The following is a 6,000-nucleotide window of genomic DNA, read 5'->3' as shown; positions in this document are numbered from 1 at the left end:
GATGTTGAAGATAGTTAGAACTGTGAATATGGTAAGTATTTTGTTGCAGAAGATGATATGTATTATTTGTGCTAGGTACTCAAGTAGAATATTATTTAAGTACTGTAGCTTACATTTAAATATACACTGAACAATATAATCCCTAATATATATATAAAAAGACAGGGTAGTCACTGTTGGAATGTCTTTAATCTACTCAGAGATGACCTGAAGCTTATCAACAACTATATGAATTCAAAACAAAAAAAAAAAAATCAATCTAGTTTCTCTGAATTCTGAATTTAGCATACTGTTTGTCACAGCTTTGTAGTTTATCAACCAAACTTAAGATACAGAACTGGATTTGAACAAAACAGAAGTATGAAATAAAATCAAAGTGAAATTTCTTCAAAGATATTATGTCTGTTTAAAATCACTCTTTATATGAAGTTTGTGAATTGTTGTTCACACAGACTATGCTGCATCAGAAATCTCTTCATGGGGGCTTCAGAAATCAATAAATCTTATGAATATCATTTCCAGTCTACGAATCAAAAGTGAAATGATTGTAATAATCTGGATGTTTTTATTCTATTTTAAATACCAATTCTTTGATAAATGATACAAGTGAAGAAACTATAAATTTTGCTGAAAAATAAGAGTAAAATGAAACAAACCAATGAAGGAGTGCCTATGTAATCACATGGCATACTACAAATAAACTTGGTTCTCACCTTAAGGTCTTAAAAAAAAAGGCCATGTCAGGTAATGTAGTAGTATTGAGACATAGTAGAAACGTTTTTGATGATAAGTTTGTTTGAAGAAGGCTGGCCCATGGTTACACAGCAACAAAAATAATGATAATTTCAAATTTTGGCACAAGGCCAGCAATTTCGTGGGAAGGGGTAAGTTGATTACATCAACCTCAGTACACAACTGGTACTTATTTTATCAACTCGTAAAGGATGAAAAGGCAAAGTTGACCTCAGCAGAATTTGAACTCAGAACATAAAGAGAGATGAGATGCCACTAAGCATTTTGCCCTGTGTGCTAATGCTTCTGCCAGCTTGCTGCATGAATGATGATAATAATAATGCTTTCTAATATAGGCACAAAGCCAGGATTTTTGTGGGGAGGGGAACAATCGATCACATCGACCCCAGTTATTGACTGGTACTTAATTTATTGACCCTGAAAGGATGAAAGGCAAATTTGACCTCAGTGGAATTTGAACTCAGAACATAATGACGGACAAAACGTTGCTAAGCATTTTGCCCAGCATGTTAACATTTCTACCAGATCACTGCCTTGATAATAATTATGGTTTCAAATTTTGCTACAAGGACAGCATTTTTGGGGGAGGGGATGTGCTGATTACACCGACCCCAGTGTTCAACTGGTACTTATTTTATCAACCCTGAAAGGATGAAAGGCAAAGTCGACCTTGGCAGAATTTGCACCTTAATAATAATAATAATAATAATAATAATAATAATAATAATGCCATGTTTTTAGAATCCAAATATTATCAACAATTCTAAATTCTAAAATTACATAATTATTGTGTGACTAAGGAATTGACCATGTTGTTGTGAATCTAAATCATGCTCCATTTGTTGTATTACACTTTCATATACAAAAGAAATTAACCCAACTTTCTTCACCTGAATGACAAGGTTCTATAAATAACTTGCAGTTTAATGGTTACAATTAACATTTCATCTTCTCTTACTTGTTTCAGTCATTAGACTGCGGCCATGCTGGGGCACTGCCTTGAAGGGTTTTAGTCAATACAAATCGACCCCAGGACTCATTATATTTTAAGCCTGGAACCTATTCTATCGGTCTCTGTGTTGCCAAACTGCTAAGTTACGGTTGTCAAGCAGTGGTGAGGGACAAACACAGACCCAAACACTTACATACATGCACACACACACACACACACACACACACACACACACACACACACACACTTTATCAGAAATGTATAGTATTAAATGCCCATCATGGCTGATTTTACCAACTGGTTTCGCATAAAGAATACAATGGAGTGTTAGGTAACAAGCCTTTTTCATAGTAGCCACTAACCGGTTGTGCTAATCCACCTCTGACAATAGAGATCTGTCCCCATGTTCCTTATTGGCTAACTCTGATGAGCATAAAGTTATATAATTGTATTCTTTACATAAAATCAATTGGTAAGACCAGCTGCGATGGATATTTAATACTATACATTTCAGATAATATATCCACTTTACTGACAGATATATGAGTGCATTTTTTCTCTGACTTATGGTCTCCTAAATGACCAAAATCATGACATTCCCCCGAAAAAGGCCACAATTTCATCACAGGGTTGCTCTTTTACAGTGAAGCAGACTGGAGCAATATGAAATTTTTATCTTTTACTTGTTTCACTCATTAGACTGTGGCCATGCTGGAGTACTACCTTGAAGAATTTTTAGTCAAATGTATTGACCCCAGTGCTTATTTTTTAAGGCGTGGTACTTATTCTATTGGTATTTTTTTGACAAACTGCTCAGTTACAGAGACCAAAACACACCTGCAACTGTTGCCAAATGATGGTGGGGGCACATTACACACACACACACACACACACACACAACATGGCTTCTTTCAGTTTCTGTCTACCAAATTCACTCATAAGGCTTCGGGCAACCTGAGGTTATAGAAGACACTTGCCCAATGTGCCATGCAGTGGGACTGAACCCAGAACCATGTGGTTAGGAAGCAATCTTCTTACCACACAGCCACTTTGTTCAAGAACATAACACACCTCCCAGTTTCGAAATTGAAACCATGATCTTGTGATCATGGGTACAACACCCTAAACACACAGCCATGCACTTCATAGTTATACAATAGGTGCAGGCATGGCTGTGTGGTAAGAAGCTTGCTTCCCAACCACACGATTCCAGGTTCAGTCCCACTGTGTGACACCTTGGGCAAGTGTCTTCTACTATAGCCTCAGGCTGACCAAAGCCTTGTAAGTGGATTTGGTTTTGTGTGTGTGTGTGTGTATGTGTCTGCTATTACTTGACAACCAATGCTGGTGTGTTTATATTCCTGTAACTTAATGGTTCAGCAAAAGAAACCAATAGAATAAGTACTGAGCTTACAAAGAATAATTCCTGGGGTTGATTTCTTTGACTAGAACCCTTCAAGGTGATGCCCCAGCATGGCTACGGCCAAATTACTGAAACAAGTAAAAGAATAAAAGAAAGTACATTAGATTAATGTTTAAATGTAATTTTACTTAAGGTATTCTTAGCTTCATTAATAAAATGAAAGTTAATATTAAAATACTATTGTATAAAGCAAGGAAAGTTGGTCCACACACACACACATATATTATCAACACTTCTAATAAGACACCGTTGTTTGCCTCCCATAATATTTGAATTTTTCCGAAACTTGAGAGATGTTGATGAGGAAGAATATTGTGGCTTAATTTAGTAAAGATCATTTTGGTGAAGATGATTTACTGGAGGAACTCACTAGCTGAACTCTGTGGCATTTATGATTAATGGTTAAATTTAGCAGTTAAACCAAATGGTAGCATTTAGAATGTAGAGATTTAGTTCTTGGAGCATGTGAGTAGACTAATTTAAGATAAAATCATTGAAAGTGAATTTGGCGATTTAATCAAAAGTTGAACTCTGCAGTTCATCTTAAATAGACTAATTTACAATTAGTTTAGTAGTAGCTCCTTTTAGTTACCCAACTTCATTGCTTAACATACGGTTGTCCATGAATTTAAACTAGTAGCATTGCATTTGCTGAAATTGAATTAAATCTCTATTTTGGAAGCTCATCTAATGTCTTCACTAAAGCAATACTCACTGTCAAAAATATGACAATATGATTTGGTGATGTTCTATGAAGTGAAAGTCTTTTCCTTACTAATTTTAGGGAAGACAAAAATATAAATGGAAAAAAAAATAGGTACAGCAAAATATGCATTTAGAGAATCACTGTCACAATAAAAATCAAGTTTTAGCAGTAAATCCATTACAAGTCACTGTGTATGTATGTATATATGTATGTATATATGTATTACAGATATGCACCAAAAATGCAGGAGATAATTATAGATATGCATTGAAGCCATTTTGTTGTGAATACTGTTGACATCTCAAGAATAGAAAGTGAATTTCTATAATTTAATGCTTTGAAATTATCTCAGCTTATAAAGTATATGTTGACATGAAGAAATTCGAAGTTTTGATGTTAAGACTATAGATAAAACTATCTCTAGTGCTGCTGTCGATGCTTATGTTAGTGAAAGGTGTTCTATATCCCATTATTTAGGTGGCATTTACCATTTAAGAATTTTACATCTTTGAACCAATATTGCTTTATTTTCCTTTCCTTCTACTATGAAGGATCACTGTCTAAAACATTGACTTATCCTTCTTTTCCACTACAGCATTAAACATACTAATTCTGTATATTTTTGTTTCATTTTCACTCATGTCTTATCTGGATATTAATCCCCTGGCTTGCCTTTGCTACACAGACTTAAGCCAGATTACCGATAGTTTTGTTTTTATTTCATTAAAACATTAATTAAATTATGGGATAGTATAAAATGTCTCTAGATTCAATTAGTTTACTATCACATAACACTAATTTGTGATTCCTAAAGACAGCTTAAATATATCTTGTCAATAGCACCCTATTGGATGCTAAATGTATTGTTTCCCTGAATAGTAACTTTATCAAGTTAGATAAGAGTGAATTGATATAAGGCACTATAAACAATAGCTAGTGAACAGAATTTTTAAAAAATAGAAGGTTGCAACAGGTTTAAGCGGAATGGAAGAGGTAGAGTGATACCATTTATATCGTGGTATAGTGTGAGAATGACTTAATGGCTAAACATGAAGTTTATCATGTTCAAGTTAAATGTGTGGCTACTATTCAGAAGCAAAACACCCATATGTTTGGAGAGGGACTGTACTGGAGGCAGTCACCTGTAAAATATATCTCCTTGGCTGACTGCAATGTAAGACTGCTGATATAAAATAAAAAGCCGTGTGAGTAGCCTATGTGAAGGTTTGAAAGAACTAATTGGAAACTATTACAACTATATGATCTGATCTACAACAATTTTTAGTTTTTTAACAATAGTTTTATTAATTGATAACATTTTTCTTCCAGTAATTCTACTTACAGTTTTCTATCCTACAAAATGATACAACACTTCGTAAATATCTTCTTCAAGTAAAAACACCAATAGAAGAGAATATGACCAAAGACTGTGTATACTCCATCCCATGCAGCTGTTGTAGGTTATGCAAAGGCGAAACATGCTGTCCCCTCAAAATAAGAGTAGATTAACATTGCAAAGTTGTGACAGGAGGAGATATTAATAATGTATAGAAAAATGGAGACCCCCTGTGGGATGAAGTTAAAATAATAGATAGAGAACACCACTGGAAAATATGAAAATTAAAAGAAGCAGCACATATGTTAGGACATAATAACCTCCTAAGCAGATTGAGTACAGATATGAGCAGCATATGGGAACCTGTATTAAGGATGGATAGGAAAATATTAGATTTATAAGCCCTAAAATTCACTCCATAATTGCCCATGTGCATGGCATAGTGGTTAAGAGCGCAAGCTACTAACTCCAAGATTCCGAGTTCGATTCCTGAATAATAATAATAACATCGAAAAATACCTTAGGAATGAGAACCCAGATTCGAAATTTCCCCAAGACATCTGATGAAGGTTGGGGGTACATCAGCTGAAACGTTGTGTTAACAACAAACAAGATGAGGACAAATATCCATCAAATGTAAATAAGGTTGTTTTTTATTATCGCTGAGGTGAGTTCAAATTCCACTGAAGTTGACATATCCTTTCATTCTTTCTGGGTGGATGGATTAAGTACCAGTGAAATTCTGGGATCAATGTAATTGACTAGTCCCCTCCCCCAAAACTTTAGGTTTTGAGCCTATAATAGAATGGATTATCATTTATTTCTTTCAT

Source organism: Octopus bimaculoides, chromosome 2 (assembly GCF_046866305.1).
Source record: "Octopus bimaculoides isolate indiv1 chromosome 2, ASM4686630v1, whole genome shotgun sequence".
NCBI classification, from domain to species: Eukaryota; Metazoa; Mollusca; class Cephalopoda; order Octopoda; family Octopodidae; genus Octopus; species Octopus bimaculoides.
The sequence above is the reverse complement of the archived record's forward strand: the minus strand, read 5'-3'. Positions refer to the sequence as shown.